The sequence below is a fragment of the Cupressus sempervirens genome, chromosome 2 (assembly GCF_028749045.1).
Source record: "Cupressus sempervirens isolate cs-2001-9-10 chromosome 2, ASM2874904v1, whole genome shotgun sequence".
NCBI classification, from domain to species: domain Eukaryota; kingdom Viridiplantae; phylum Streptophyta; class Pinopsida; order Cupressales; family Cupressaceae; genus Cupressus; species Cupressus sempervirens.
Window position 1 is genome coordinate 622,036,331 of NC_143119.1, and position 10,637 is coordinate 622,046,967.

Genomic DNA, 10,637 nt, shown 5'->3' on the forward strand with positions numbered 1-10,637 from the left:
TGATTAGAATTTTTTATTCTTTAGGCCCTTACATTTTTTTTTGGGACAATAACATTTTCCACCACCTTTTCTTTTGGACTACCACAATCTAGAAATTGTCTCCTTATTTTGTTCTTGGTTCATATTGTTAGGTGTGGACTTTCTTCTTGGAAAAATATTCGGGCTATAAAATTATATCAAATATAAACATACAAGCATTAGTAGTATCTTGTATATAATCGAACAAAATAAAATATTACTATCTAATTAGTAAGGGTGACATCTGAATTATTTTTTGATAAATATATGAAAACATAGAACAACATTATATATATATATATATATATATATATATATATATATATATATATGAAAGCAAAGCTCATGAAACAAATGTAAGCTAAAAAAGATAAGGTAATTAATAAGTTACTACAACTTGGTGAAAACAAAAGCATAAGAGTAGAATAATAAGAAAGGAGGTGAATATAAATTTTAGGATAAATATAAGACACCAGATCATTATGTACCACAGAGAAATTAATTAAATTATTACCAATTTCATACCAGATTCAGAATTATTTCATTCTAGTTCATACATGATAAATTTACTATGAGAATGCATCCCTATGAATATAAACAACAAGTTTTCATCAAGATGAGCATCAATTTTAAGGTAAACATCAAGTTTCAAAGATGACATGGTGACATTTACTTAAAATAGGGGCAACATATATTCAAGATAGAAATCTCCAATTCTCATGTCAATATAGGAGTCAAATGGATTTGAAAAATTCTCACCCAACCTAGAGTTTGGTGTTTTCTTTATTTAAAAGCCAGGGGCACTTCTTTTAAATGCTTTCTAGGGGAATAAGAAAATATGGTTGAATCTTTATTTAGAAAGAATGATATAATCAACTACATACAACAAAGATGTCAATGTTGAAATACCCCAATTATGGATGTACACAAAACAAATGATGTACAGGAACATGAGAAAAGTAATGTTAGCATATATTAGTCAAACATCATTGGATTTTTTATTATTCGAATAGTAAAGACACAATAAAAGTAATGTGAAAGTAGGACAATGAAAGAATATCTCACTGCAATATTGGTATCTTAGGTACCCTTTGAAAATTGATGTCAAAGGGGGAGAATGAAGTGGAGGACAAAGAAGTGTGAAAAGTTTCCATAAATGCCAAAGTAGGATAGTCCCCAAATTAAAGAATCTCCCAATACCATAACCAAATTATAAAGTCTTGAAATAATGATAATGTACTTGATTGACCTTAGATTCAACACTTTTCCACAAAGATATTCATGTTAAATGACTACCCACGGTGATAATCAATATGATTGGCAACATGATCTAAATTTTAGGGCATCCAAAAATCCACAACCATAATACCCAAACATCCATATTATTGAACTAAAACTTTTAGGGCACCATATCTAGTTTTAGTTGAAAATATCTCAACAAAAAATTATGAAGAGGAAAATATTTAACTTTGGTAGATTCATTAGATGAGTAGGATATAACAGTTTAGAAAGAAGAAATGAATCAACTAGCATGGTCTCAACAACTTCTTGTTTCATCACATCCTTCTATTGGATACATGCTTGCAAAATGGTATACATGTTTGTCTTCTCGAGATTTTTTAATTGGTGATATACAAAACAAAAGAAAATCAACGCTTAGGTAAAACTCCAATTTTGAATAATCCAATCTTTCAAGGTGGGTGAAAATCCAATTTCAAATAAATAACCCACATAAATGGTAGTAGTTTCTTGATTTTTGTCTTCGAAGACAACAATTTAAGAAGTAGAATAAGTAAAATCAAAATTGCTAGAAATCATGGAAACCTAACAAGACGTGATGGCATAGAAAGATATATATGTGCTTGCCATATTTTTCCAATAAAGAACCAACAAAATCTATGTGTATTTGAAAGAATAAAATCATTTCACAAGTAATTCAAATCATAGTCTAAGATACATTTTACCTCGTTGCTCTACTGTACTCTAGATGCAGTCGTTGTGAGCTCTTCGATCTATACTCACAAAGTGAAAAATGAATTTCACTTTTCACATTTTGTTTTGTTTATAATCCACATTTGTTGAAATTTTGATGCTAAACTTAAGGAGGGTCAAAATTTTGACACTACACATAAGGAGCATCAAAATTTTGACCTTTTTGGGATCATAAACAAAAAAAATTGAATTTGAGAATTCAAAATGACCTTTGGTCAAAAATGTTGGTCAAAAATACCACTCAAATCTACTAGTGTGTTTATGGTGTTGAACTAGGGGATGCTCTTTGAAATAAGTAGCAAATAAATATAATGAACACATTCACATCATTTATAGATTAAAAAATCATGAGAAAGAAACCTTTAATAATATTGATTCAAAAGTCAATTCTATAATAATACACTTAAGTATATTTACAAGAGGGTAGAACCTATAATTAAAAAACCATGATTTTCTTTATACAATTATAGCAAAATATTTTGGGAGCATTCAAAATAATATATAATGGGGGGAAAAAGATATGGGATGAATGTTGGAAGAATTGAAACATTTACAAGATGATCTCTAATCGACATTATATTGAAAGGATGAAAAGATGTCATGTGTAAGTATTTAGGAATCTTATGTTAGAGTAAAAGGTTAATTTGATTTCATTTATTAAATTACCTTTACTCCCTTCTTAAGATTTCCCTTTATGCACTTGCTTTTCCATTTAATAATTAATTAGTAATTATTAAATGACATTTACCTCTTAGGGTTTCCTTTTTAGGTTTTTTGATCTCCTTCTATAAGGATTCATCTTTTTAAAATAGCTCTCATCTTTTAAGTCTGATAATATAATATTCCATATTTTCAAAGAAAAACCCTTGCCTCTTCTTTGTCTTTTCTTTTCTGTAACAATTTCTTGCATGCAAGTGTTCTTCGGGTTGTGTGGATTTGTATTTCTGAAATCCTATATGGTATCAGAGCATAACTGTTGTAGCTTGTTCTTCTTTGGAGAAAAAATGAGGGTTTGATAGAATAGATCTGACCTTTTTAAAGTATTTTCTATGAAAATAGGAGGGGTCTATGATTTTTGGAGTACTTTGTGGCAAAATAGACCTCTCAGTTAGATTCAAGAGATGTCAAAATCTCCATTTTCATATAAAATTTATCAATTTTGGACAACGTTGATTAGGGAAGTAAAAAACATTGCATACGAGGGTTGTAAAACCTCTAGCATACACTCTGACGCAGAGAAATTAGAAAAAAATGCAAAAAAAATAAAAAGCTTTATTTTTTACTGTTGCAATTACACTAACCACAATGAACATTGTTGCAGTCTACTAATTGTAGCGGAACCACTAGTAGTTAGTGCACTGCCGCAACAATGCCCACCATCGGCAATGCACCACCTGAGCGCTGCCACTGCTCCACTAGCAGTGGTCTCAATCTTTTTCATTATATATATATTTTTAAATAATTTTTTTCTAGACTTCTGGAGGCCCTAGTAGTCTTTTTGCTCTAACTTGAGCATAAGGAGGTGTTTTTTCATCCAAAAGTACTACTAGAAAGATAATTCAAAGATAGAGACGATGTCAAAGGTATTTTTTGTATTTTTTCTAGTTTGGTACCTTTTTTTTTTTTATCAAAGTCAAATGATGCTTTATATCTTTTAGGGGGCGTAACTTACTCATTTTAGCTCCATTTTTTGATCCGAAAGAAGCATCAAAAAGATATTCTTGACCCCTATCTAGATTCTCTTTTATTTTCGTCAGTTTTACTCAGAGATACATTTGATACTCAATTGAATCTTTTTCTCTCTCTTCTTGTTTACGCATTCCTTCTAGTAGTTGGGGTTCAGTATTTTGTATTTTGGGGGGTGTTTTGTATTATTATTTTTGTTATTTACATTAGTGAATCAATAATATTTTAGAAAAATTCCAACACCTTCTAAAATAATGGCTAAGACCTCTTCTTGTCTAGAATTTCTGACCCCTCATAACTATCACACATGGAAGTCCCTGATGACATGACTTCTTCAGTCAAAAGGGTTGTGGTCTTATTTAGATGTAGTGCAACTAGTTTACAGAGGCCTTTTGAGGTTATGCAATACAAGGACAAGATGAATGAGGTAATGGGGTTTATTTCTTTATAGGTCTCCAACAATCTATAGTTTCATCTTGATGGGTGGAATACCCCTCTAGCTATGTGGACCAAGCTTGATGGCTTGTTTGGAATAGTGAATGATTTTAAGGTACTTCATAATGAGGTAGAGCTTACCTCTTTTATACTAGATTATTTTCCATTCATTGAGAACTTCTTGAAGAATTTCAGACAATAGAGATATTTATTACAGTTGTGGGAAAACCAAGACTGACATTGAATGCATATACCTGATTCTCTCTAAGCTTCATGGAAAATTTTAGATTTTTACTTCTACCTTATATTCTACCAAAGATGATTTGGGTAATACATTTAACATGCCATCCTTGAGGTTTTTTGTGATCATTTGACTTGAGAGAAAGCTAAGCTCTCTCAGTTTGATTCTCTAACAGGGTCATGGATTTATGCATTGGTAGCTCGACCATCTTCTGGGATGAAGGAGAAGAAACAAAAGTCACATCCTATAAAGTCTCAGGTTGATTCTATGCCACACCTCACATTAGGACCTCCTCCTCCTAAGGGAGATAAACCAAAGCCATAATGACCAAAGTCTTCTTATTGTAATAAGCCGAATCATGATGAGTCATATTGCTATGAGAAGAAGCTAGATGGCTATGCCAAACATGTTTTAGATTTGACAGCTCTCCTTCAGAAGAGCAACATTGATATTGATTCTACTTTTCACAAATCTTCTTCATCATCATCATTTGAGTTAGATGTTAAAGATATAGGAAAGGGTCATGCACTATGTACAACTACTACTCCACATTCTTCTAGATGGTTACTGGATTCAGGTGCTTCACACCATGTGGCATGTTCTTAGGATTTGTTCTCTTCTTTTAAGGCTTGTCCTAGTCCACACATTTCAATGGGGAACAACATTGTTATGACTATATGTGGGAAAGGTTCTATTGGGAATGATGATGGTACATTTCATGATGTACTTTGTGTTCCATCTTTGTCCTCTAACCTTATCTCTATCTATCAGATTACACACAGTAGGATAGGAAAGATATTTGAGTTTGCACAAGATTCAGTGCACATCAGAGATAGTGAGAGATGCAATATTGTTGCTACATGTATTGTTGATCACTCTTCCCACCTATACTCATTCTCTCATTTTGTTCCATGATCTCCACTATCAAAGACTCACTCTCCTTCTTCATGAGAGACTATTGAGGTGAAGTTAGGTCACTTGAACTTATGTATTGCTCTTGAGACTAGTGTTGTGACTTCTACATCTCCACCTCTTTTTTAGGTTCCATCCATTACACATGATTACTATTCAACATTTCCTGTCATTGCAACTCTAGTCATCAAGCCACCTACTGTAAGAGGACATACATCTCCTCTCAGATGATAGATTTAGCACACTTGTTATCCCACCTCCATTAGAGATTCCATTACAGGATTCTCATGCATTCTCCTTTGAGTATCAAAGGACATCTAGCTTCACCTTACATTCAAAGGTTTTACCTTCCTTGTCCACTGCCTTTATTTCTTTCATATTGGAGCTACATTGGTATGTTGATCAACACAAGAGTTCTACCATTCTGGAGGGGCTATGGAGTCTCAAGCTTCTATCATGGGGGGTTTCATTGTACTTATGGTCTTGAGAGAGTCTCTTGAGATATTTTATTTGTGCGTCCATTTCTATCTCTTTTTGGAGTAGGGTTTTTTTTCGACTAGGTTTTCTCTATTTCTTCATTTCACAGAGATTTGGTTGTGATTAGGTACCTCATCAGACCTTGTTGTTGGGGCCCAAGTTTTACTTTCAGAATTGTAGTTTTCTTTCTTTTTCTACATTTTTTGTAGTTGCATTGTTGTTCATCTCAAGGGGGTGTTAGAGTAAAAGGTCAATTTAATTTAATTTATTAAATTAGCTTTACTCCCTTCTTAAGATTTCCCTTTATGCACTTGCATTTCCATTTAATAATTAGTTAGTAATTATTAAATTTCATTTAGCTCTTAGGGTTTCCCTTTTAGATTTTCCATTCTCCTTCTATAAGGATTGATCTTTAGTAAATGTCTCTCATCTTTTTGTTCAGGTTGTAGCTTCCGTCAGATTGATTTTATCATGAGATACCTTGCTGATGGTAAATCATCTTTAAGATATATATATATATTATAATATTATATATATGTAATATAATATATATTATTTATATATTATATTATATATTATTATATAATAATATAATAATATATTACATATATGGTTATTTATATTACTATTAAATATGTTAACTAGTGATGATTAAACGTAGAGACATGTCTCTTCATGTCTCCTCCTCTCATATTTAGATGAGTTCTAAATTTGTATTTGGAAATCATCAATAAAAATGGCTATGATTCTAATTTGTAGAAACGATCCTAGAAATTAACATGGAATCAAAGACAACTGCAAATGTAATAAAGAAAAAATGTACAAAACATTTAGAAGGTAGATCTGTTAAAAGGGATTTATATCCTTTCGAGTAAGTGTAATTGATAAACATAAAGCCAAATTCAATGGCCACTGCCATGCCTTTCATGTGCATAATAACAACTTAAGATGTATACTATAATGCATTTATTTCTCATTTGTTTGGGGGTGGTGGTTCCCATGTAAACATTTCACATCATTTCTCAAAATCAAGAGACTCAACAATGATGATAATTTTTTTTATGGAAGTAGATCACCACAGCCTATACATAATGACCTCCTTGATTGTGTTTCTACCTTAATACTTAATACCAAGACATGATGTAGTTGACATTGCTAGATTTTAAAGCAGATTTGGTGTTCTCTGAACTTAGTTTGGAGAAGTCTATTAGAAAACTAGTCCTTATGACATGCCATATATCATGGTAAGTAATGCCACACTCCAATCATCATGCACAACCATGGAAATCCTACATTTTCTAATAAGTGACACCAAACAATAAAAATGAGTTATTATTGGTTTTCAGATTGCATACCATCGTCACTCTACATAGAGTAATGAGAGAATTGACCTACATATACTTAGTAGCTCCCTGTCAAGTACACAATTTGATAATACCATCTTTTAAATTAAATTTCATCCTATAGTGGCACTGGTTGACCAAGATCGTCTCCTTGTCCACATTGACATTCCCATCATAGATCCATGGGAGGTGATTTGGTCTTGACTCCTACAATTCCATAATCCACACAACACATTGGCAAGACCTTCACTCTAAGAAAAGAGGCAATCTTTGCGACACATGAGCTTGCCCAAACGTGCACAAACCAAACTTGACCCTTCAATCCAACTAGATTTCATTAAGATGGAATCATGTACAATCCCTAAGAAAATCAAGCACAAAAACCCTTACTTGACTATCTCCACAGACCAAGAAGACTTATTTGTCAAAAATTTTGAGCCCATCTTGAAGAGCCCTTTGTCAATGAAAGATATTATTATTACCCATGCAAGTGAAATAATACTCGAGGACCATTTTATTTGAGTGGATAACCAAGGGCACCAATATTGTCACCTAAGGGGTAAAAAATGATAGAAAAGAAGAAGTTAAAAACCAATGAAAGTACATTACCAAAGCAATTTAGGTTGGAATAATAAGCATAAAGGGTAAAGTGATATCAAACCCCACCATGTGACTTGGGTATATTAAGGAAGAGGGAGATTGAGATTTAGAGGGGGCCTAACATTATATTAAAGGAAACCTTGAAAGTGAGGTTCTAGGCTCAGTCACATTGATCCAAAGGGAGTAAACCATGTTGAGATGGAATCATCAATCATCAATGAATTGTAGTAGTCAAGAGGACCATGATTTATGAATATACCTCATGATTGTGATTTTAATGGGTCTGCCCCTTGATATATGAATACGATCTTATGTGATGCATAATATATGATTAATCAATGGAAATTTTAGTTTTTGTGAGACATTAATGAAGCTTTTAAGAATTCATTTGAACCATCTACAAGTCTCTCCTTGATGAATGAAACTTGATGTATGAGTTGTGTGGCATAGTCATACTCAATCTAGATATTGGCAAATCATGGATGAGTTTGCTTCTATTGTTAAGCTCATTGAATATTTGGATCCTCAATGGATTAAAAGAGAAAGTTGGAACTTAGAATTTTTTTTCCATATTTTATGTGATGTAAAAGTGTTCAATGATGTAAGGGTGAAAATTTTACATTGTGGGTGGGGGAGGTGGGGGGTGGGTGTGAATAATAACCAATGTTTCATTCCTTTTTAACCATACTTAGAAAAGGAGATGTCCCATGAACCTCATGGGTAGATAAGTACTTGTATCTTTTACATTTATCTATTCTTTTATTTGCAATTCTATACATACTTTAAGGGTTATTTTCTTTGATCTTTTCCTTTTCTGTTTGAGGATATTCTTACAAGAAAAGAAGGTTGGTACTCTACATATGCTACCAAATATTGTGCAGATTAAATATAATGATAGTAGCTCCAAAGATGTCGATGATCAAGATGAATAAAGTGAGGCCCTTGAAGAAGACATACTTGATGATTAAGATTATTAGATTCTTCTACATTAAGAGGGAGTATTGTACTTCTTTGAAGGAAACACATGAGGTTAGAAGATTGATTCTCAAAAGGAGTCTAGGAATATGCATGTGTGACTGTATGATTTTGATGGGCATACTTCTATGTATATCATGAGGAAGTGATGACTATCAATAGAATATTAGAAAATTGACATCAGATTCATATAGAGTTTGACAATAATCCTTTGGGGAAGAAAGCCTCTAAGGGAGTAACTACTGGACATGACTTCCCATGATATTTGTTAAGGGGGAGAATTTTTGAGGTGCAATCCTTGGTGAATGATATCTTCTCTATGAGAAGAAGTTCTAAGTGAAATTACTTGAAATGCATTATTCTCAATGAGAGAGAATTGAGTTGAAAGCCTTTGCACCACCCTCTAACTTGGTTCATGGTGGTCATTATTTCACCTATGATATGTAATGAAAGGTGACAATTTTTCATTGACATATATAAAAAAAGGTAACCATTATAAGATGATGATCTTATAAATGGTAGACCTATTATCATGATAGACTTCATCAAATTATTGTTCCAGAGTGCTAGAATTCATGATAACAAATAAACAAAAGGTAACCATTGTAAGGTGGTGATCTTATAAATGGTAGACCTGTTATCATGGTTCTTTGGGCTATATTTTTTCGGACACTATGATAACCAACTCATCATGGTTCTTTCGGCCAGATTTTTTTGGACACCATAATAACCAACTTGTTATGGTTCTTTGGTTCAGATCTTGTCAAACACTACAATATAGTTTCTATTAGAGACCACACTTACGGTGGTGTTTAAGCTTATATTAAAGTTATGTAAATTTCTTAAATTGTGTGTTATGAAAGGTGAGAAATTTAACCTCATAGTGAATTGGATCTCATACTAAGATGACATCTCTTCATATTCTTGAGAGCATAATGTATTCTATAAATCCTCCCTAGCTAAGAGGGAGTGTTAAGGTTGTAGCTTTTGTCGAATTGATTTTATCATGAGATACCTTGTTGATGGTAAATCATCTTTAAGATAAATATCTTATATATATAATATATATTAGACATATTTAATATAATATGAAACATTATATTATATATTATATATTATTATATAATAGTATAATAATATATTACATATATAGTTATTTATATTACTATTAAATATGTTAACTAGTGATGATCAATCGTAGAGACATGTCTCCTCCTCTCATATTTATATGAGATCCCAATCTACCTTCGGTAATCATCAATAACAATGACTATGATTCTACATTTGCAGAAATGATCTCATAAATTAACACTTTTTAGTCTGATAATATAATTTGCAAATTTTTAGAGAAAAACCCTTGCCTCTTCTTTGTCTTTTCTTCTTTGTGATAGGTTCTTGCATGGAGTTGTTCTTTGGGTTTTGTGGATTTTTATTGCTCAAATCCTACATCTTGGTTGTAGGAAAATGGAACCATTATGAGTTCCTTCACATGTAGATGTCATTTGTTACTTCTAAAAATGGAGGTCTCATGTGATTTGACAAAGAAAGGATCCTAAGTAGGCACAATGAATTAAGAGAGGTAACTCAAGATCAATATTTTTAAATAAATGGGAGCACATGTTGGACATTAAATGGAGATGGCCTTGTCCAATCAACATAATTTTGACCAAATATTAAACACATTTGAGTAGAGAAATCAATCAATGGCTCTAGTGAAGATCATTATACAAGGCTCAATGTTGACTAATAAAAATGAAGGTTGAGAGATTTCTAATTATATGATGCTACTTTGAATTAATCATTTGTGTAATCTAGAAGGAATTGGAAAGCAAAGATATTTAAAACATGCTAAGAAAGACATCCACATTAAGTGGGATCTGGTACCTTATAGATGATCAATAAAAAAACAACTAGATGCTCATAAGAAGTACAAAAAAGTCGATGAAATGGGTACTCAT